General features: G+C 49.4%; 1 protein-coding gene across 1 annotated transcript in view; it reads left to right on the top strand.

Moving 5' to 3' along the window:
* The window catches only part of LOC309662282 (uncharacterized protein), a 226,470-nt gene extending 210,212 nt beyond the window's left edge, over window positions 1-16,258 (top strand). The window contains exon 5 of the transcript XR_014264611.1: window positions 16,240-16,258. The gene's annotated coding sequence lies outside the window, so the exon portion shown is untranslated. The remainder of the gene's footprint in view (window positions 1-16,239) is intronic.
* Window positions 16,259-24,497: the final 8,239 nt, after the last annotated feature.

Raw genomic sequence — 24,497 nt, 5'->3', positions numbered from 1 at the left:
CTGTCTCCCACTTCTCTCTTTTCCACTTCTTGGGCATTGTTATGGACTGAATTTTGTGTCCCCTGACACCCAAATTCACGTTGGACCCCTGACTCCAAATGGACCTATATTTGGAGATGGGTCCTCTAAGGAGGTAATTAGGGCAAAATGAGGTCCCAAGGGTGGGGCCCGGATCCCATAGGATTCGTGTCCTTACAAGAAAGGACAGCAGGGCGCTCTCTCTGTCCAATCACACTCGGGAAAGATCATGTGGCGATAAAGTGGCCGTCTGCAAGCCAGGAAGAAGAGCTTTTAGCAGAAACTGAACCCTGCCGGATCTTGGTCTGGGACTTGCAGCCTCCAGAACTGTGACAAAATAAGCTTCTGTTGTTTAAGCCACACAGTCTGTGATGTTTTGCTCTGGCAGCCCTAGCTGACAGGCCAGTGCCCTCCGGCTGTCCCTGGGGTGCCCTACTTGAGAAACTCACTTCTGTCCCCTGAAACACGTCACGTAGGTCTGTTGAATTCTGTCAGCCTCCTTTTCCCCCAGGAGCTAATCTGAGAGGGAGACTCATCCTACAATAACAGCAGATCACACCACCTCTCCCAGTTAATACACTGCTGGGGACCTTAAGACCTTAATACAGGGGTTCTCAACTCTGGCTTCACATGAGAATCATAGGGAGAATTTATTTAAATAAGATTCCACATATACGTGGAATCTAAAAAAATGATACAAATGAACTTATTTACAAAACAGAAACAGACTCACGGACATAGAAAACAAACTGATGGTTACCAAAGGGGAAAGGGGGGTAGGGATAAATTAGGAATTTGGAATTAACATATACACACTACTATATATAAAATAGATAATCAACAAGGACCTACTGTATAGCACAGGGAACTATACTCAATATTTTGTAATAACCTGTATGGGAAAAGAAAATGAAAAGTATATCTATATCTATATCTGTATATATATCTGAATCACTTTGCTGTACAGCTGAAAGTAACACAGCATTGTAAATCAACTATACGTTAATTTTTAAAAAATAGGGAATTCCCTGGTGGTCCAGTGGTTAGGACTCTGCCCTGTCACTGCTGAGGGTGTGGGTTTGATCCCTGGTCAGGGAACTAAGATCCCACAAGCCGCACAGCCAAAAAAAAAAAAGAAAGAAAAAAAGAAACAAACAAACAAACAAAAATAAAATTAAAAAAAGATTTTGAAGCCACACCCATCCCAGATCTGGGGAAAATGCCATAGAAATTGGATTGTTTAAAAATCAGTTTCATTTTTTAGTATAAACACAATAAAAAATGTGAAAGTAAAAAATCTCCCTCCTTGCTATCCTAATCCTGTTCGCTGTTTTGTGTGTCTCTTTTCAGAAGTTACCCATCTGTATTTTGCTAAATCATACCTATTCATTTTTTATACAAATGTGATCAAACAATCACGCTTGCTTTTTTCATTTCCAGTAAATCTTGGAGAACTTTTCACGTCACTACAAACTGAGCCGCCTCATTTTTTCCTGTCCGCATCTCGTCGTACCGCATGCTGGGACTCCGTTTCTGCTCTCAGTGGTCGGAGACAACCTGCTGAGGGCTCCCAGGAGGGGTCCACGCCATCTACGGTGCTCTCTAACCTCAGATCCTCTGAGAGAAGTGTGTCTTTTGCACAACAGCCAAGACATGGAAGCAACCTGAATGTCCATGGACAGATGAATGGATAAAGATGCGGTACCTATACAATAGAATACTACTCAGTCATAAAAAAGAATGAAATCAGGCCGTTTGCAGCAACATGGATGGACCTAGAGATGATCATACTGAGTGAAGTAAGTCAGAGAAAGACACATACCATATGATATCGCTTATACGTGGAATCTAAAATATGACATGAATGAACTTATCTACAAAACCCAGACTCCCAGACATAGAGAACAGACCTGTGGTTGCCAAGGGGATGGGGAGGTTGGGGAGGGATGGAGTGGGAGATTGTGGTCGGCAGATGCAAACTATTATATACAGCATGGATAAACAACAAGGTCCTACTGTAGAGCACAGAGAACTATATTCAATATCCCGTGATAAACCGTCATGGAAAAGAATGTGAAAAAGAATGTATATATATGTATAACTGAGTCACTTTGCCGTGCACCAAAGACTAACACAACACTGTAAATCAACTCTACGTCAACAAAATAAATTAAAAAAAAAAAAGTACAAAACTTCAGGAAGAAAGCCTAGAGTAAGTACATCCAGACGCTAAGTAGACAAAACGACAACGTGCACCACATGGCCCTACCGCCTACGACCACCAGCTGAGTGACCCTGGTAAAGTGAGGACGGGGCGGTGCTCATGTCAGGGGGCAGCCGTCCGGGTTCGGTGGGAGCACGGTGAGACCCCAGCCCAGGGCCTGGTGCCGCACCCTCACCCCGTGCTTGGGCTCCGCGCTCCCGGCGCGCCCTGCTGGGGCGGTGAGGCCGTGGGACGGGGTGGGGCGCCGGAGAGCGCACAGATCCTCTGTGACACATCTTGGTACCTGCAGCTTTGAGAACCCTGGAATTCAGCCTCCCCGGGGAGCATGGGTAGTTGTATGCAGGGCCTCTCCGGCACTTGAGAAGCTTTGGGGGGCTCTGCTGAGACACCCCCGGGAGCCTCGCCCCAAATATCTCTACTGAGACTTCCGTGGGGGAGGGCTGGAAGCAGGAGCCGTGCGTCTTTAACGTGGATTCATCTGTCCTTGCAGCCGCTGGGGCCTGAGGGAAGGCGGGACCCGCGCTGGGTGTCAGCACATCCCTCTGAGGTCGGCACAGCACGTACTGGAGGCTCATTTTTTTCCCCAGAGGAAGAAAGTGAGGCTCATGAACTAAGAGATTTGCTGAAGCCACTGAGCTCGGGGCCGTGGGGCTTGTTTTCCTCATCCTGAGTTCGGCATCCTTTCCACCATCCCACACGCTTTCCTGTGCCGGTCCCTCCGTTATGAGAACACCTGGATATTCTTAGCGAACAATGGGCGACAGAAATAAACGCACGGTCGTTTCCCCACATTTCCGCACAGACCCGCTGCAGATGGCAGAGGCCCTTCTCTGAACGCACCGCTGAAAAAGCATTTCACGGGGTAGAAAGGGAGCTCCGGCGCGAAGCGTCGCGGGTTGGCGGGGCCTGGCCGTGCAGGGGATGGGAGCTACCTCGGGGGAGCTGGGCAGCCCGTGCTTGCCGTCAGGGGCCCCTGGGGATGGGAAGTCGGGGCTGCCACGCCGGGCCCGCTGGGGGGCTCGGCGGTGCCAGGGCGAGCGCGCGGTCTGCCGCGGCCCCCTGCGGAGCCTGGCCTGCCGCTCCGGGGGCTTCATTAGGGAACCAGGATCCGGGCCACGGCCGGGGAGGGCAGGCGCCTGCGCGCGAGGCCGGCCTGGAATGCTCCGCGCGTCCACCGAGCCAAGGAGGAGGATCAGAAATAGATCCCGGAAGAAAGAAGAGGTCAGAGACCAAGAGGGGCCGCTTGCTGTGTCAGGCCGGAAGGTCGGCGAACTGGGGTCCAGGGGGACGGTGTCCTGAGCCCGCAGGGACGAGGATTCAAGGGCGGAGCCGGGACTCTCGTGCCTGGCACAGGGGAGACGAACAACGTGTGCTGAAGGAATTACTTTAATACTTCTGCAGCCTGGGAGTCTTTGGGGTCGGGGCGGCTCCTAAAAGGCTCTGCGGAGGGCGCGCGGCGGAGCTCGGCGGGGCCCCGCAAACCCCAGCGTCGAGGCTCCTCCGCCTCTGAGCCCGACCGCTGCCCCTTCACGGATGGCCACTCCGCCAAAGGGGAACTCAGGCCTCCCTCGGAGGACACAAGCCCCCCCGTAGAAGAGGGTACCTGAGCCAGCCTTCCGTTGCCAGCCACAGAGGGCAAAGCAGACACTGGCCCAATGCTGTGAGATTTAAACTCATGTTATAAACGAAAGCATGTTATAAATGGAGAGACAGAGAGAGAAAGTTGAATTTGCTCAGTTGCTCAGAAAATTAGCAGGTGGACGTTCATTCATTTGTGGAGAGGTTAAGTTAACCTTTAGAAAACAATGTGTGTGTGGAAGAAACAGTGTGTCCATTTAGTGGCTTGAACAGATTGACCATTCGTGGAAGTTGGAGTCTGAGGTCCCGGCAGCTCTGTTTATCTGGTGCGTGACCTTGGTCGCCTAGTCTCTTGCTGGGGAGGCGACAGAAGCCACTGAAGCCCTGTATCAGCCCCCCAGCGCCCATCCTGGCTGCTCGACTCTCTGAGCCCTGGTGGGTCCTGGGGTGACGGCTTTGTTAGCCCTCAGGGATGCCCTCTTGGCTGATGGCACCATGTCCCACAGCTCCCAACATTCCTTGCCTTCTTAATTTCCATGTCACGCCATCCGTTGGAATCCTGCCCCTGGAAGAGGGGTTTTCTAGCTGTTGACCCCAGCTTCCTCCTTTTCTCCCTTCCTTCCTTCCCTCCTTCCGTGCAAAATGATACGGCCGGGCTGGACCAGCTCCAAATCCCTTCCTGCTCTGACTGCCCCATGGGTCTAATGAAGGTGCCCTCAAGACACGCGGGCAGGGGTCCCTCTCCAAAGCCACCTAGGGAGGTTTGTGGGGACTCCGCTTGCTGCGTCCACATGGCTTTGCTCTCCAAGAAGAACTGAGAGGGCTTTCCGCACAAAGCTAGAAGACCAAATGAGCCAGATGGAGAGCAGGACAGAAGGCGAGCTTTCAAGGGCCAACTTGCCCTGGAGGGAGGGCCTGCCCATGGCACTCAGGGCTGCCTGCAAAGCGGATTTGTCATCCTGTTCTCCCAGACTGACAAGCAACTCATTGTTCTGAGAAGAGAGCAGCTGCTTCTGGGAGTTTCAGCCTTTGGGTGTGACAGCCCAGGGAAGCTCTTCCCAGCGTTAGGCCAGAGGCCTTCCTCTCTCAAGGAAGAGGGACGTCATTCCGGGCAGGGCAGTGGTTTTCCACGGCTGCTGCAGCAAGTCACTGCAAACTTAGTGGCTGCAAACCACACAGTTTACGTACAGTTCGGTACGGCAGAAGTCGGACACGGGTCCCCACGTGGCCTTGGGGTCGTGCCCCTCTCTAGAGGCTCCAGGGGAGTATCCGTTTTCCTGTTCCTGTGTGGGTAGGACTCGGTCATATCGCAACAGTAGACCTGCAGCAGGTGACTCGCGTCTCCTACGCGTGTTGAGAGGCACAGTGTTGTGTGAACCCAGGCGAGCCAGGGCCAGCTGGGCATTGTGCAAAGTAAGACTTGAATGCCAGCGTCCCAGGCACTTTGCAGTCAAGCCGTCAGATTCACCACGTAATTAACGCTCACACAGCTTTGTGAAATGCAATTAAGCAGGCCCACTGGTAAAGTGGTTTTTTACAAGATCTGACACAATTAGGGCCCACTCAGCCCGCTTTTCCTGTTCTAGCCTTGCCGGGTGTAGTCTGGACCCTCCTGGACCTTCATCTACTGCTAACCCCCATCCCCCTCCCACCAGCGTGGTTGGGGCCCTTTCAGCCTTTGACCTGCAGGCTGAACCCACAAAGGTGCATTGATCCACCCTGAACTCCTCCTCTGTTCACACTTGCTGTTCCCCCCTGCGATGCCAGCCCCTCCCACCCCACCCCCAGGGACCGAGCAACCCCCTCTCTGCCCAAAGTGCCTGTGGGGACAGCATCTGAGCTGCGGGAAATGCAGAGCCATATCCGATTTAAAAAAATTTTTTTTTCCATTTATTTATTTTTTAATTTAACTATAGTTGATTTACAAAGTTGTGTTAGGGGACTTCCCTGGGGGTCCAGTGGTTAAGACTTTGCCTTCCAATGCAGGGGCTGCGGTTCGATCCCCAGTCGGGGAGCTAAGATCCCATGTGCCTCGGGGCCAAAACATCAAAACAGAAAACAGAAGCAATATTGTAACAAATTCAATAAAACACTTATAAAAAAATGGTCCACATCAAAAAAATCTTTAAAAAAAGTCTTTATAAAACAACAAAAAAAGCCATATTGTGTTAGTTTCAGCTGTACAGCTTCAGGTTATTTTCCATTATAGGTTATTACAAGATATTGACTATAGTTCCCTATGCTATACAGTAAATCCTTGTTGTTTATCTGTTTTATATATAGGGGTGTGTATCTGTTCAAATCTGCTTTTTCATTGCATCCCGGGGATCACAGGCACTTTAAGGTTTGAGCAGCACTGGATGCTGGCCTGCCAGGTGGCTCCTCTTCCAGGAAGCCCTTCCTGATTGCCCCAGACCCAGCTACCTAAGCTCTTCCCCAGCTCCCACTGTGCCCCATTTGGACTTCTTTCATAAGAAGGGCATAAAACTGGATGTTAAAGGGGACTTTTCCTGTGATTTAGAAGTTTCAGCAGAGGCCTCAAAGGCAGAGAAGCCCCCTCTCCATGTGGGGTGCTGAGACCCCGCGCAGGTCAAGCTCAGAGAAGGTGAAACTCCATCTGTCAGCACTAGCCCCTCCCCACTTCCAGCCTCTGAAGGACAAGTCAGAGGGTTTCTCTGGAGAGAGAGGGTTGGCTGGAAGCTGTGTTCCCACATCCCCACTGCCCTTCCTTGGGGGAGGGCAGACAGTTGCCTCCCCCTCACCTCCAGGTGAGTGAGAGGGGCTTCAGGGGGGCTTTCCTTGTACCTTTAAGTGTTTGGGGAAACGTGAGGACCGGTCCGAGAAGTCGGGGCTGCGCTGGGCCAATACTGCCCTGTCCCCGAGGGCAGTGAGGCAAAGGTGTGTGGTTCCCGTGGACCAGACCTGGGTCACTAGTGGGGAGATTGGCTGGAGCCTCCTTGAAAGGGACCCCACCCCAGAGGGATGCCTGGGGTGGGAGGGCAAAGGGACCAGCAGAGAGACGGACCGCCGGAAAACCAGAAGCTGAAGGGCGGCTGCAAACCCCGTCCCAACACACACACACCACGACCTCACAGTGAAAACGGCGGCTGGATTAGGGTTGCCAGAATTAACAGCCACAAACACAAGGTGGCCATTTACATTTGAGCTTCAGATAAGTGATGAATGGGCTCTTAGTACGTTTTTAGTGTGTCACATGCAGTATCTCAAATAGAGATATACTTTAAAAAAAGTATCAGTATTTATTGTTTATCTGAGCTTCAAATTTAGCTGGCCATTCTGTATTTTATCTGGCAACACTGAGTTGGAAACTTTGCAGCAGAAATCCTTGTGGCTTCTCCAAGAAATCCACAGAAGTGGCCCAAATGGACGTTAGCTCTTGGACCCCAAGGTCACGTCACTGCAGAAGCAATCGAGTAAGATCCTTGCTGCTCCTTCATCCTTGCTCCTTGCCCCTCCCCCGCCCCCCCCTCATCAATAACGCTGGCTGGTGAGTGGGAGACGGAAGAACGGAGGGAGGGTCCCTGGAGGAGATGACCCCCACTCTTCCACCACCGCAGCTTCCAAGCTGGAGGACGGAGGGAGACACCTGGAGTGAAATTGAGCATTTGGATAATCACCTGGACCAAACTCCCAAACAGCCACTGTTCTTGTGACTTAAAGGGACCCAGGGATGCTGTCTGCCTGAGGCGTCATGCAGAGCGGGGGAAGGAGCGGACCCTGGGGCTGGACTGAATGACAGCAGCCGGAATAATAGAGTAGCTTTGTGGCTGTGCCTTGCTGGGGAGGCTGGCTCTCAAGCTGGTTTCCCCGTTGTATTCATCTCTCTCACTAGCATCCTCTTATTTACCTGTGTCTCCAGTGCCTGGTGTACGTAGAAGATCTTCAGTAAATGTTTGAGTGTTGAACGTCAAGGCCTTCAGTGACTCGACCCTTTATTTCACCTGCAGAAGCTATGGAGAGAGAGTTTTCCTGCCATTGTATACTCTTTCCCAAAGGTCCTTTGGCTATGCTAAGCCTTCTTGTTACAAAACATGCCAAGTATGATGACAAAGAAGAGCTGCCTCTGGAATCTTCTCTGAGAATGTTTGCAGGCACGTATGTTCTCAGCGGGGGCAGATCCACGTTTGGAGGACCTGAGGCTTATACAAACTGGGACCCTTTCTGAGAAAAAGAATATCAAATGGTGAAGTCCAAATTAGGCATAAGTGTGAATATTAATTCAGGGGAAATCACAAGGAAGTACAAAATTTTAAAAACTAACAAATACCAACAAACATCATAAAATCCAGAAATATAACATAATATTTGTAGTGTTCAACTAAAGGACAAATCGCTCTAATACGCTATATCTAATCTACATTTTCTGCTAGATTATTTTCCGACACTGTTTGGTCAGTGTCCTTTTAGTAGTGGTCTATTATGAGTCTGTGCTATCCTTGTTGATGTCAATATTTTGTGATCAAATCACCAAGAATGCAAATCTTTTAAAAATATATCCATAAGATTCTTTCTTCTTCATTAAATTGGGTTATTCAAACACGTTATTTATGCTCAAAACTTCTCTCTTCCTCTTAATGAAGTACTGCTTTTGGCATGATCTGATTCTTATAATATTGTCTTGTCATTTTCATGATTTATATTTTCTTAGTTGTGATTTTTTATATGATTCTTTCCCTTAATTTCATGCTTTTGTCAGTTAGACTTTTCAGCTTCCTTTGTGTTAGAACAAGAGAGTTTTTGACATTTTGAAGCTTCTAGTCAATTTTTGTCGGAGGCTTCCACTAAGATGCTTCTTTCCTAATGCATGTGAATTTTGTATTACCAAGAATTCTGAGGGAATTCCCTGGTGGTCCAGTGGTTAGGACTCTGCAGTTTCATGGCCGAGGGTGCGGGTTCGATGCCTGGTCAGGGAACTAAGATCCCGCAAGCCATGTGGCACGGCCAAAAAATAAATAAATAAATAAATACATAAATAAATAAAAAGGATAGGTTAAATGTGCATCAACAGAGGAATGGATAAAGAAGATGTGGTACATATATACAATGGAATATTAGCCATAAAAAGGAATGAAGTTGGGTCATTTGGAGAGACGTGGATGGACCTAGAGACTGTCATACAGAGTGAAGTAAGTCAGAAAGAGAAAAACAAATATCATATATTAACGCATATGTGTGGAATCTAGAAAAATGGTATAGATGATCTTATTTTCAAAGCAGAAATAGAGACACAGATGTAGAGAACAAATGTATTGGGCACCAAGGGGGAAAAGGGGTGGGGTGGGATGAATTGGGAGATTGGGATTGACATATATACACTATTGATACTATGTATAAAGTAGATAACTAATGAGAACCTACTGTATAGCTCAGGGAACTCTACTCAGTGCTCTGTGCTGACCTAAATGAGAAGGAGATCCATAAAAGAGGGGATGTATGTATATGTATAGCTGATTCACTTTGCTGTATGGTAGAAACTAACACAACATTGTAAAGCAACTATATTCCAGTGAAATTTTTTTTTTAAAAGTTGGTCTCGAAAAAAAAAGAATTCTGAAAAAAATATACAAAATTAATCAGAAATAAAGGCTTACTCAAGAGCAAGTCAAAAGCACTTAAGATAGTTTGAACTGAAAAAGTTTTTTAAAAAGAAGTACTTGAAACTTGCTGAAATGTTGTGTTGAGTTAATATTGCATAATCAATTATTCTTCTATATAGACCCATCTATTGGTGGGTATGTGTAGGGGTTTGGTTACCGTGGAATATTTTTTTCCTTTTTTTCCTGTATCTGTGGTAATTTGGTGCACAGTTTCATCGGGAACCACCAGAGTTCACCAGGACAAGAGCGTCGCTCTCAGGGTGACCTGCTCAGCTGAAACAGAAAACCTTTGAAAGGCATCATGTGAGCAGGGTGACCTCCTTTCTTTGCAGAGAAGAGCAGACAAGCTATATTAAATGGACAAGCATGGACTCCAGACCTAGGCTTGGTGTGAATTGGGATAACCATGTTGGAAAGCAGCATACATTGAAAAGCCTTCAAAATATTTATTTCCCCCTCAAACACACTGTGATTTGACTTTGGGGTGTTACTCTTAAGAAAATACTACTCCTGAAAATGAAAAAAAATGTATTATTTTATGCACAAAAATGTTAACAATATATTGCTAACAAAAAAACCATTTGGAATAACCTGCTCTAATAATAAATGATTATCTAAATTGTGCAACATCAACTTGATGGGGATTATTACTGTTGAAGTTTGCAGAAGCGTTGTTATATGGTGCTAAATTGTTCTTACATTAAAAAAAAAGCAAGTTACAAAATTATATATACATTCTCATTTCAGCTAGATGGTAATAATCCCTAGGCTCAGAAAAATTCTGGAATATACATTACTTTTAAATGTGCACTCTATAAATACATGCACTATACATATCATGAACATCTTCCCATGTCAATAAATATAGATCTATGATATCACCTTTAATAGTTGCATGGTACTACATTCCATTGTATGTATGAACCAAAATTTAACCAATCTCCTACTTTAAAATGTTTAGATTGTTTCCAAGCATTTCCTGTGTTAAGTATATTTGCAGTGAATACTCATGCACATTAATCTTTAGCCAGTTCTCTGTTTCCTCAGGATAAGTTCCTAGAAGTGGAATTGCTGGGTCAAAGGCATTTGTAGGGCTTTTGAAACTTATTGCTAAACGACCTTCCAGAGAGACTATAAAACTCCCCACAGCAGTGCATGATTGTGTGCCCTTTCCCTGGAGCCTTTGCAGCACTGACTCATTAATTTGTTTTAAAATTGAGAAAATAGCTTGAGAAAATAGGCCTGCAACAGATTTGAAACTTATTATAGTTTTTTATTGCCCAATGCCAGCTTGCTGTAATAATGTTGATAGAACTAATATTTATTATGCAGTTCCCACATCGCAGACACTGTTACATGGGTTAACTTGTCATCTTCTAGGTCTTCTAGGAGGTAGGGACCATTGCCAACCCATTTCACAGGGGAGGGAATGGAGGCACGAGATGCTAAATAAACCGCTCGAGGTAACACAGCCCAAGGCAATGAAAGGATGAGCTAAGATCTGAACCCAGGCCATGGCCTACACCCAGCTGCAAAATTTCTCTCTCAAAGATCCCTGCTGAGATGTCCTTAAGCACCCAGAGGGACCGCACAGTTCAGGATGCACTACGGCACTGAAACTCCCTCTGGCTCATGTTTGAGGATGTGTTTCCATTTAAGCAGAGGTCTCAGGACCATTTAGAAGATGCCAAGAATCTACACCCTACAGCGAGGCAGACCCCCTCCGCTGGACCTGCTAAGGGACCATAAAGTTGGTCTGGCCAGTTCTAGCCCACTGGTCACCCCAGGCTGAAGAGTCACGAGAAAATGGTTCCTTTGGAGGGAGCTGGGGAGTACGATGTGCCCACCCCCCTGGGTAAAGTGACCAGTGCCTCCTGGTTTACTTGGGGCTGTCCCAGTTTCAGCACTGCAAGCCCTGCATCCTGGGAAATCCTGCAGTCCTGGGCAGACCGGGACAGTTTGGTACCGTATCCTTGGGGGAGGATCCTGGCACTTCTCTTTCCCCTCCAGACCAGTGTGAGAGGCTTAGAGTGTCCACCCTGGAGCCATGGTCCTGGGACAGAGCGAGGTCCCACGTGTCAGACACCCAGAGGGGTCAGTGCCAGAGCCCCCAGGACCTCCGCCTGTAGGTGTGACCCCAGATGCTTTGAAACCCAGTTAGTGAGTATGGGGGTTGGGTGGAGCAGGGGAGAGAAGAAGCAGGTGACCCAGACCTCACACCCTCGCGCTTGCGGCTTCTAGGCCTGAAGCCGGCCTCATTCTGCAGGAAGAGGGAACAGAGCTTAAATCTAGCACAGCTTCGAGTTTGATTATGACACTGGCTGGCACGTTTAGTCACTGGAATGAGACTTGAAAGGGCCTGGAAACACAGTGAGAGGCTCGGGAGATGGTCCCCGGGGATGGGCAGACTACTGCAGAGGCTGCACGCCGCGGGGCCCAGCCCTTCGATGACTGGGTCACTCCAGTCGCCGCGGAGGGCCCACCATGGCCCTGCTCCTCCCCACCCTGACCCGGGGGGAGCCACGGCTGCTGCCCTGCTGCCCAGGGCTCCCTCGCTGCCTCGGGTCCATCGGGCTGCGGCAGAACCGCTCCTCCACCCCAGACCCCCTGCCCCAGTGGGGCGCCCCAGCTCATCAGACTGCCAGGGCCACCCCTCCCCTCCACCGAACAGCTGCATAATAAATGATAGCTTGCTCCAGACGCCAGACGCTTTAATAGGTCCTTTTTGTGCATTGTCTCCTTTCGTCCTTCTATCTCACCTGTGAGGTATTATAACCATCCTCATCTGTCCAGAGGCTCAGAGAAGCTGAGGAACTAGCCCAGCCGTTCACTAGCAGAGGTGACTCCGGCTCCATCTTCACCCGAAGTGCGTGCCCAGTTTCACGGTTCTGTGGGGCCTTTTAGCTCTTTTTTTTTTTTTTTTTAATAATTCAGTAATTTATTTATTTTTGGCTGCATTGGGTCTGCATTGCTGTGCACGGGCTTTCTCTAGTTGCGGCGAGCGGGGGCTACTCTTCGTTGCGGTGCGTGGGCTTCTCATTGCGGTGGCTTCTTTTGTTGCGGAGCTCGGGCTCTAGGCACACGGGCTCAGTAGTTGTGGCTCACGGGCTCTAGAGCACAGGCTCGGTAGTTGTGGCACACGGCCTTAGCTGCTCCGCAGCATGTGGGATCTTCCCGGACCAGGGCTCGAGCCCGTGTCCCCTGCATTGGCAGGCGGATTCTCAACCACTGCGCCACCAGGGAAGACCTGGGGCCTCTTAGCTCTTATCTGAGCCAGACCTCTTCCTGCCGGGGCCCTGGTGGGCTCCCTGTGTTCCCACTAGTTCCATCTGAAACTTGGAATGTGCCTTTGTTTGGAAACTATAGGGTGAAGGGTTGCTTCGACTCCACTGTGGTTACTTCTTGGTTAAGTCAGCCTTTGTGACCTGGCCTGGGGTTCTAACCACATGGGATCATGTGATTTCCCGGGAAGAAAACACATGCTGCGTCCTAAATAGCAAATTCCAAACACACTGTTGGAACACAGCTTATTTGTGAGTTAGGAAAGTCTGCCTGAAACAGTTTGATTCCGTATGACAAGAAAAATAAGCTGGGCTCTTGAGCGTGACTGCTGGGGTTGCTGGTTTAAAATAGCCTAGAAGCAGTGGGGCTATTTCTCACCTTGTTCTTCTTCAAGGGCATTAAATCGCACAGGAGTTTGTGACTGTGGTCTGATGAAGATGTCCGTGGTGCGGCGGGTAAAGGCTGGAGTCGGGTGATGTGCATCTGGTCCTGCCCGTGTCCTTGACTAGTTGTGTGGTCCAGGGTGAGTCACTTTACCTCTCCAGGCAACTGCTTCAACATCTGTAAAATAAGGGGGTTACACAAGAGGGTCCCCAAGCCCCCTTCCTGTTCTCAGTTTCGATGAAACAAATAGCCTCAGGTGCGGAATTACAAATGAGGGGCCCTGCTCAGAAATCGTGTTCCTTTCTTTTACTTCCTTTGTAATTTTTGTCTCTTGGTAGAGGCGTTCTCTTTTAGCTGTGGCAGAAGAGGAAAAGGGAAAGTGAGGTTCTTCTGCGTTAAATGGAGCATTTAATAATGGATAAGCAAGAAGACGTATGATGGGTCTTTTTCTCACGTTGGGTATTTGGCGGATAGATTGGCAGATTCTGGCACCCGAGTGACAACCCGCATTGCAAAGGGAGGAACTTGGCTGTCCGGCCCTTCCAGCTGCGAGAGCTTGAAAGGGAAGCTGCAGGGGGACTGTCTCTCATTTTCCCCTGGAAGCTGGGAGACCGTTCAGCTCAGCACTGCCAACTGTATGATGTGGGACCGCCTGTAAATGAAGCCTTTTTCCTTGGACGTCTTTCAGGCTGCAGGCTCCCCTCTGGCACCTCCACCCCCCTGGAACAAAGCCTAATGTAAAGTCTGGGTGCAACTCAGACCAGCCTGGGAAAGAATTCGCTCGATAATAGCAGGAAGGCCTTGATATGTCTTCAGTGGCCTTTTTTTTTTTTTTTTTTAAAAGCTAGGATTTGGTTTGTCTACTTGTTTGTTTTTGCCCTATCTCTTTCAACACAAAAATGGCTTACAGCAAGGACACAGCAAACTGCTCCTGGGAAGAACAAAAATAAAAATAGAAGTAGAAATTCAGGCCCAAGGAAAATAGCAATGGAAAATCAATATGGGGTGAACTGGGGCCCACCTCAGCTGGAGCCAGCAGACTGAACACAGAGCCCCAGACCCTGGGCAGGCGGGAACAGGGAGCCCGGGCAGGTGGGTGCGTGGGCTCACACGTGGGTGAATCTATGTGGGTCCTGCAAGAATATAGGTTTTTCCAGGAGGAATGTCAACAGGGACTCTAAACGCCAGAAACATGGGCATTTTAGGAACTGTGCGGTTTATTCCTTTTGCTCCAATTTCAGATGAAAAGTCTGCTTATGATTACTGTCTCCAGTCTGAGCTCTGTCAGATCTGTGGAGCCCCACCTGTGGGTGTGGAAGCGTCCTTAGCAACAGCGGAAGGCACCAGTTCAGAGGGCGGCCAGGCAGGCAGGAGCACAGACAGGGGCTTCTGTTAATATGTGCCGGGCACATCCTCCCTTTAAAGTCTGGGGCAAAGGACAGCCATGGGAGAACTGGGTGAGATTCAAGGGAGCTGTGGCTTGAGACCGGACAAACAGCTTGTCAGCAGCTGGGGACCCAAGGAGAACCTCCTGAATACTATCAGCCAAGTGACAGCATGGCCCCGAGTGTTAGAAGCAGAGCTGGCTCCGTGGGCCTGTGACCTGCGCAGTCACACGGGGCCCCAGGCTCAGAAGAGCCCTGTCACTGTCTCAGAAGTCTTCCTAACTGTGAACGAGGGACCCTGCATTTTTGCTGTGCGTGAGCCCCACATGCTATGCAGCCAGTCCTGAGCATGAGAAGGGCCAGCCAGGGCAGGCGCCCAGGCTCCCTCCCGCCCCGAGGCCCGTAGGGCTCTGGGAAGAATCCCGTTCAACTGCTCCTGTGTCTTCCCACCCCTAGAACTGCCTTTTCGTTCTCCAGCTTCCTGCTTCAGGCCTTCGCTAGGTTACAAGTCCCGCATGGCTCTCACTGGGCTAAAACCAAGGTGTCTTCTAGAGGCCCTGAGGGGAGAATCCGCGTCTTTGCCTTTTTAGCTTTAGAGGTCAGCCACACACCTTGGCTCCCAGCCCCATCTTCAAGGCGTCAGGGGCGGGGGAGCCCTTCTCACACGCATCACTACGGCCTCCCTCTTCCACTTTCAAGGACCATTGGGATTATGTCGGGCCCTCCTGCATAATCTCCCTACTTAAGGTCAACTGATTAGTGACCTTAATTCCCCTTTGCTGTACAACCTAACGCATTCACACTTCTAGGTATTGGGACGTGGACGTCTTTGGCGGCAGAGGGGTGGAGGGGTCACTATTCTGCCCACGTCACTGTATCTTTATCCTTCTTTCTTCATCCCAAGGGCCCAGTTTATCTTGTCCCTTGGCATGCTTTTTGCCCAGGGTTTTTTTTTCCATGAAGCTCCTTCATACAAGCCTTAAAGAGAAACTGATGCAAAAAGGAAGGGGAGAAAAAGGGGGGGAGGGATAAATTAGGAGTTTGGGATTAACAGATATATACTTCTGTATATAAAACAGATAAACAACAAGGACCTACTGTACAGCACAGAAACTATACTCAGTATCTTATCATAACCTATAATGGGAACAGAATCTGAAAAAGAATAGATAGATATGTATACATGTGTGTATATACATATACGTGAACACACACACACATATAAAACTGAATCACTGTGCTGCACACCTGAAACTAACACGCCATTGTAAATCAAATCTACTCCAATAAAAATTAAAAATAAAAAAGGGGGGGAGGGAGGGGAAGGAATTGGTGAACACTTTGACAGCCTCTCAATTCACGGTTTTACATTTTGCTATTCCCTTCACCATCTCCATCTCTTTTTAGCGCTACCATGTCCGACATATTCCAAGATCAACAAAATTTTAAAGTTAAAAAAATCACTTATGAGAAGGTGGTAGGAATTATGTTCATTGAGCAGGAAAAACAACCAAGGCCCTAGAAAAGGCCTTTTAGAAAGAAAATATAAGAGAGATGCTTGAACAATTGCATTTCTTTTTTTCTTTAATTTAATTTTTTAAATTGAAGTATAGTTGATTTACAGTATCATGTTAGTTTCTGGTATACAGAGAGTGATTCAGTTATACACACAAACACACACACATATATGTATATTCTTTTTAAAATTTTTTAATTTTATTGGAGTATAGTTGATTTACAAATGTGTTAGTTTCAGGTGTACAGCAGAGTGATTCAGTTATACACATATATATATATATATATATAATCACTCTTTTTTAGATGTTTTTCTCATAGAGGTTATCACAGAATATTGAGTAGAGTTCCCATGCTATACAGTAGGTCCTTGTTGGTTATCTATCTTATATATAGTAGTAGGTGTATGTTCATCCTAAGCTCCTGATTTATTCCTCCCTCCCACTTTTGCCCTTTAGTAACCGTAAGTTTGTTTTCAGTATCTGTAAGTCTGTTTCTGTTTTGCAAACAAGTTCATTTGTTTCATCTTTTTAAAAAATTAGATTCCACACATGAGTGATATATGATATTCGCCATATATATTCTTGTTCAGATTCTTTTCCCTTATAGGTTATTACAAAATACTGAGTATAGTTCCCCGTGCTATACAGCAGGTCCTTGTGAATAACTGCATTTCTGTCTTTCACTTCTGAACGTGAAATCTATGCTCTGGACCAAATGAATTGCCCAAGACCCTTAAATTTCCCTGCAAAGTCTCCATTCCATTCCTCCTTCCAAGGCCAGGCCCTCCCTTCCTTTGCGGGGTGAGGGGCTCCGGGGTAAGTGCAATTTTGCGCTTGTGTATTCCTTACCCGGCTGGGTTTTGAGCATTGCAAACAAGAACTCTAGGGCAGATTGCTCAAAGAGGCTCCTGGCTTGGAAAGTGCTGCCAGCTGGCCTCGTACCCGTATCTTTGCAGTAAATTTCTCTCAAGCATATGCACACACAAATACGCCTTCTGTGGAGGGCGATGAAATAGTCTTCCACACGGATGCCGGGGAAGAACGTGCTGAACCACGAAACTGCGGCGATGCCTTTGGGCCTGGGCACGGTGTTTCGTGGGGCAGAGGTTGTCAGCACCGTCCCTGTTTCGTTCGTGGATGCATCCCCGCATCTGGGACCTGGATGCTCCGTCGACACGGGGACAGGCCTCACTGCGGGTACAGCGTGGTTTTGCTCCGCACCATCGGTCGGAGCGCCTGCCTGGGCCGCCCAGCCCCTCGGCCGCAGGGCAGCCACTTCTGACCCCCCGCTTCTCCTCTGGACCTGAGACGCAGGGAGAGGCTTTGCCACTTGGAGGTCACCCCGCAGGACACCGGGGGGAGCCCGGCTGCTGCCAGGGCGGGGAGCCCGCGAGCGGGAAGCCCGCCCCTCGTCCAGTGGGCGCCGAGCTGCGAGCCGCTTCCAGCTGAGCGTGGTGGGTGCTGTCGGGGCAGCCGCTGGGGACACACTGGGGCAGCCGGGAAGGCCTCCAGAGGAGAGGCCCTTGGGTAGAAAGGAGGAATGAGTGGGGACTGCCAGGGGCCAGGGGATTCGGGCAAAGCGACGCAGGTTCAAACCCCACCGTTGCCACCCTGCGAGACACTCGTGCTCTTGGTCTCTTCCTCCAGGGACCGTGATCACAGCCTCCCTGCTGTAGGACCCTAGAATTCCCGGCAGTGGAGCCGAAGCCCCAGACAGCCCCCCGTCCAAGTGTAGGGGCGCACGCTCCTGGCTCCTCCCCGCCCTCCTTCCCTCCCCGGCGCCGCCTCTGCTTCACACCCGCCTCCCGCCCGGGCTTTGCGCATCAGCCCTCGCCCGTGTGTTGAGTCCCGTGGGCCTCAGCCAGGGCTCTACCTGGACCCCCGACCAGCAGCCTAGGCTTGCCTGTATCGGCGGGACCGGGGTCCTCGCGGCCCGCAGTGACCCGGCCCGGCAGCGGGCGAGGCCTGTCCCGAGGCCGCGCAGCCTCGCCTCCACCAGGCTGGGCCTGAGCCACAGGGCGCGCGCGCGGAGCCGGCCGGAGGGGAGGAGCGCGCGTTCCGTGAGCGACGCGCCAGGCTCTGCCGCTTTGGGTGGAGGTCACCCACGCGTTGTCCCCACCTCCCTTCTTCCCCGTGTCTCCCTCAGAGCCCTGGGCGGAGGATTCATGAGCTCGTGTCTCAGAAATGCGTTGAAGATGAGAAGCCCCAAGCGTTTCCCCAGCAGCCCTCAATTTACTTCTTCAGCGCTCTCTCTGGGTTGTCAAGCCTTTGTAGTTATTCTTATAAATAGCCATCTCTGGCTGCTTCCATTTTTACCATGGCTACCCTCCTACAGCAGACCAGCCACGGGGCCGGATATGCCCCAAGCCCCTTCTCTCCACACCCCTTCCACTGCTGCAGACCCCACCCTCACTGTCCCTTGTGTGCTCCAAGGTCACCCACCTCCCCGGTGCCCAGCCACTGATCTACCCCAATGAGTCCCAGGGTCCCAATATGGTGACCACCACCCTCCAGCTCTGGCCACTGCTCACCTGCTCAGCCACATCGCTGCCTTGTTTCCAACCCTGGGCTCACAAGCTCCAGGCTCAGTCATGCCCCCAGGCCAGGAGAGAAGCCACGTCACAGAAGGTGGAAACCGAGCCTGGTGGTCGGCCTGACCAGCACACGGCTGATCAACGGGCATTCTGTGAATAAGATATTTAAATCATGCAAAAGCGTAGGGGGAGACAAATAGCGTATGATACCGCTTACATGTGGAATCTAAAAAAAAAAAAAAGATACAAATGAACTTATTTCCGAAACAGAGAGACACATAGAAAACAAACTTATGGTTACCAAAAGGGAAAGGGGGGAGGGATAAATTAGGAGTTTGGGATTAACATACACACACTACTGTATATAAAATAGATAAACAACAAGGACCTGCTGTACAGCACAGGGAACTCTACTCAATATTATGGGTAGAGTTTACCCTTCTTTAAGGGTAAAGAATCTGAAAATAATAGATATATGTATATATATATATAAAACTGAATTGCTGTGCTGTACACCTGAAACTAACCAATATTGTAAATCAACTATACCTTAGAAAAAAAAGTGTATGGGGAATAACTTAACAAACCACCTGGCTTATGACAGGAAAACCTACCTTTATGTCTATGGACCTCTTTTATTTCTCTCTCCTCTTTTATTTACTATCTCTCCCAGAGAAAACCACTATCTTAAATTTGGTGTCTGGTATTTCTAGGAAAGTCTTTACACTTTGGTTATATATGTATATATATCTTAATAATAATAGTATTATTTTGTGTGCTTTTAGATTTTACATAAATGCTAATTTACAGTACGTATCCTTATCAGATTTACTTACTGACATTTTAGTCACATACTCAACACACTAACTTTGCTTCTTGATGATTCAGTAATATCTTTTTGTCATAGTCGTTTTTAAAAAATCAATTTATTTATTTTAGGCTGCATTGGGTCTTTATTGCAGTGTGTGGGCTTCTCATTGCGGTGGCTTCTCTTGCTGCGGAACATGGGCTCTAGGCACGCAGGCTTCAGTAGTTGTGGCATATGGGCTCAGCAGGTGTGGCACATGGGCTCAGTAGTTGTGGCTCGTGGGCTCTAGAGCACAGGCTCAGTAGCTGTGGAGCACGGGCTTAGTTGCTCCGTGGCATGTGGGATCTTCCCAGACCAGGGCTCGAACCCATGTTCTCTGCACTGGCAGGCAGATTCTTAACCACTGCGCCACCAGGGAAGCCCCTGTCGTAGTCTTAACAAGAGTCACATTGACCAATGACATAACAAGAGGGGGTGATGGGAGCCCTGTAGGCTGCAGGAAGGAGTATTTTATCGCTGACTTTCTTTAGAACTGCTGGTACATGCTGGTAACAAAAAGTTGACTGACTTTTAGTGGTGTCTTAGCTCAGGCTGCTGTAACCAAATACCACAGACTGGGGGGCTTAAGCAACAGACATTTACTTCTCACAGTTCTGGAAGCTGGAAGTCCAGTCAGGGTGCCAGCAGATTCAGTTCCTTTTTCTGACCTTCTCACATGGCAGGGGGAAGGGAGAGACAGAGACAGAGACAGAGAGAGGGAAACAAGCTCTCTGTCCTCTCTTCTTATAAGGGCACTAATCCCATCATGGGGACCCCATCCTCATGACCTCATTACCCAAAGGCTCCACTTCCAAACACCATTGTACTGGAGATTAAGGCTTCAACTTATGAATCTGGGGGGAGGGACACATTTCAGTCCATAGTAAATGGTTTTATTTGTTTTTAAGTTCTTTACAGACAACGCACCCCCTACTGCCTGCAGCAGGGGAGCAAAATTCAGTACGCAGCTGTGGCATCCAGAGATGTCCTGGGAGGGGAAGCAGTCTGTGTAAGGGGCTCTGGGGGGGGCGGGGGCACACGCAGGTTGAGTCAGGGGCTCAGTATGGCTGTGCCCCCTACCGTGAGCGTGTGTGACAGCTCAGATTAAAAGACACTCGGGAAACACATCTACCAAATGCAACGCGTGGGTCTTGTTTAAACCCTAATTCAAACAAACCAACTGTAAAATAGTCACCTTCAGAGCAGCTGGGAGAATTTGACTGCGGATTGGGTAGTGCACGAGCACAGGGAACGTTTGCTCCTTTTATTAGGTGTGTTAATGTGTGAACACGGGGGGGAGCAGTTTGAATATACTTGTTATGTAAGAAAATGTCCTTGTTCTTGAGAGATACATACTGAACTCATTTAAGCAACATCAGGAGCGCTGGGATTTTTTTCCCCCCCAGAAACAAGTATCGTGGAATGGCAATCATTGTCAAACCAAAGTGATGGGTGTTTGGGTGTTTATTGTACTGTTTCTCTGAGTTGGGATCTAGCCAGCGGGCAAAACCCACTTGAATATTTAAAGCAGTGGGACTTGAGGCGAAGAATTGGTCACACAGGGGATGGGAGAGTTAGGGTTAGGGTTAGGAAGCCAACAGAGAACCAAGATCAGTGCCAGCAGCTGCCAGTCCTGGGCCGGAGAGCAACACAAAAAGGTGGTGTCACTGGGCTCAGGGGTTGGGGTCACTTAGCAAAGTGGAAACCTCAGCAGGCCTTCTGGGGACACTGGAGTCACGGTGGAGCTACAGCTGCTGTGGGGACAGGACCCAAGGTCGAAAGGGAGAGGAAAACCCCTGCTTTTCCCTTCCTCCCAACCCCGACTCTGCTGCCAGGGTCTCTCAGCCAGGCTCAGGCTGCAATCACAACGAAACCAGCAGGGGTCACCCTTGGGACACAGGGCAGAGGGAAAAGAGACCTCTCCCCTTAGCATTGCTGGCACAAGACCTCTTCTGCCCCTAGTGAGCTCTGGAAGGCAGGGCTCCTGGGCCAGAAGACCATGAGTTCCATTTTAAGACACCTACTGTTGCTGGCAAATAAAGCAAGAACACCCCTGTGTCAGCATAGCCTGTCGACGAGGACCCAGAAAGGCTCAGTCGCTGTCACTGCAGGAAACCGTAGATGTATTTCCTGAGCTTTGGGAGGCTGTGAGATCGGGCCCAAAGCCCCGCGGTGGTCCCGCAGGTGACCAACCCCCAATCCATTTCCCATCTTCCTGCTTGATTTTTTTCCTGATGACGAGGTGCCCAGCTACAAAATCCACTCCCCCCAGTTCTCTCAGAGTTACTAGTGACTATGTGATCGAGTTCTGGTCTATGTGATGTAGGCGGAAGTCCTGAGGAAGGGTGATCCTTCTAGAATAAAAAGGCCAGTCTCTTTGCCTTCCCTGCTTCTTCCTGTTTGAAATATGGATGCAATGGCTGGTGCTGTGGTAGCATTCTTGTGACCTTGAAGACTAAGTTAGATGCTGGAGCAAGGAGTCTGGGAAAAGGATGACGTCTTTGAGCAGCTGCACCAGCCCTGGACTGCCTAGTCCTGGGCTTCTTGTTAGGTGATTAAAATCAATCCTTACTTACTGAAGTCACTGTTGGGCTTTCTGTGATTTGTGGTTGAACATGTATCTTGACTGAAAGCAAAGAAATATGCTTTTACTCAGCAGAAGGAAAAGAAGGAAGTAAAGAAGTCAGCTCCCCAGGAAGAGACTAGCATTATCTCTACATACAATGCTAAGCGCACAGCAGATGCTCAAGGAATATAAGCCAGTAAATGGTGAACTGATATGACAAGTGGACGGCCACCTGGGTGGTGAACCTGAAGAGTGTAAAGGCTTCTGGTAGTGAGGCCACCTCTTCCACTGCCTCAAAGGAAACCAGCCGCGAACACTGCCAGGATACCCGATGTTATCACGTTATCTGGGGATAGGAAATTACTTCCTGAACGTCCTGGGGAAAATGCAAACAGTGTACGCGGAAGGAAAATACATACGTTTGCTCATCACCCAACAGATAACAGAACTCTGAGGGGATAGGTGTGGCACACACACCCTAAGGTGAGCCCCAGTGAATCACACCCTGGGTGCGGGCGGAACCTGAGACCTGCCTTTAACCAACAGGATATGGCAAAAGTGATGGGCTGTCAGTCCTCTGATAAATTACATTATACGGCAAAGCGATCAAACATGTGTGTGTGCACACTACACACACAGACTCACACAGACTCACACACACACACACACACACAGTCACAGCTCTGAGCAGGCTGGAGTGAGAGAAAGATTCCTCCGTGCTGACTCTGCAGAAGGAAGCTGCCATGCGCTGAGAGGGCCACTTGGCGAGGGAGTGTGGGCGGCTTCCCTCGTGTGGGCGTGTGGGATCCTCAGGAGCCGAGAGGACCGCTCGCTGCCGGCCAGCACGAGAACAAGGACCTTAGTCCTACAGCCATGCAGATGGGTTCTGCCAGCAACCAGAATGAGTCTGCAAGGCACTGAGGCCGGTGGACAGCTCGGGCCGAGGCTCTGAGACCAGCCCTGGTCAAGCGTCCAGGTGGGAACGCAGCCCCGCCTGCACCACGATCACAGCCTGCGAGTCCCTGAGCAGCAGACCCAGCTGGGCGGCGCCCAGAAGTCCGAGATAATAAATCTGTGACGTTCCAGGCCACCGCCTGAGGAAATTCCTTACGCGGCAATAAAAGCTAATACAGTGGCCTAGAGAATGAAGGCCCTTCTGTGAAACAGAGGCGGCTGCACGTGTTGCTGGGACCCAGCCTGGGGAGGGCAGACCTGGGCACAGCATCCATCTGTTCACCACTGACTTGTCAACCGCTTATTAGGGGCCACCGCTATGTGCCAGCCGTAGGTCACGGCACGAAGCGTTGCCTCTCACACCCCATTTCTTCTTTACCACGCAGCTGCAGCAGCAAGTCCACTCCAGACAAGGTGGCCGAGTCCCCACCGCGACCTGACACAGGGCCGGACGCTTCACAGCAGACTCGTCAACCATCACAGTGACCCTGGAGGCAGGTGTTTATATCATCACTGCACAGAGCTACATAACTAACGTCACATAGCGGTAGAGCTGGGATTCTAAGAAATTAAGTCAGCCCCTCCCATTCTAAGTGGGGTTAGAATTTCGTGATGGGAAAAATCAGGTCATCTGAGCTCACGTGGCCTCCTCCTCCTCTTCTCAGAGGCTCATTCTTAAAAGAGTTAAAATATTATGCATTAAAAGTTACAATCTAGTAGTAACTTATGGCAGTTTAAAAATGGAATAGGGACTTCCCTGGTGGTGCAGTGGTTAAGAATCCGCCTGCCAATGCAGGGGACACGGGTTCGAGCCCTGGTCCAGGAAGATCCCACATGCCGCAGAGCAACTAAGCCTGTGCGCCACAACTACTGAGCCCGCGTGCCACAACTACTGAAGCCTGCGTGCCTAGAGCCCGTGCTCCACAACAAGATAAGCCACCACAATGAGAAACCCGTGCACTGCAATGAAGAGTAGCCCCCACTTGCCACAACTAGAGAAAGCCCACACGCAGCAACCAAGACCCAATGCAGCCATAAATAAATAAATAAACAAATAAATAAATAAACTTAAAAAATAAATAAATAAAAATGGAATAAATATCTAGTGTGCCTTTTTCACTTTTCTTTTGTCAGCAACTTCTTCCCTTCCATAAAGGCATGATTAGAATGTTCCTTCAAACGCTTTCTAAATTTGAATCTGCTGTCAACATCCCTTTTGACTGCATTCTGCTGCATGGCTGTGAGGGTGCAGTGAAATGATGCAGATGAAGCACCAGGCCTTTTTTTCCTGTACAAAGCTTTGTATTCTCCTCTCTTCACTTAACATGTGTGTCACTCAAAGCCCTGGCAGGAAAAGCATTCGCTCTGATGGTCCAAACGGAGAGCCGCTTAGTGAAGGACGACTTGCAGAGACGTGGACAAGTTTACGGGCACCAGCGGAGGATGCTGAGGCACCCAGGAGCTGTCCAGAGCAGGGAGCTCTTACCACCCTCAGGGCCAAAAGGGCAAGAGAAGAAAATGGAGGTATCGGAGTCCAGAGAGGGTGCAGACGTGGAGGGGCTGCCCAGCGGGAGCTGTAGCCCTGGAGAG

This window comes from Balaenoptera physalus (genome assembly GCF_965194825.1).
Source record: "Balaenoptera physalus genome assembly, chromosome: 6".
Taxonomy (NCBI): domain Eukaryota; kingdom Metazoa; phylum Chordata; class Mammalia; order Artiodactyla; family Balaenopteridae; genus Balaenoptera; species Balaenoptera physalus.
This window is presented reverse-complemented; position numbering and strand designations above follow the sequence as displayed.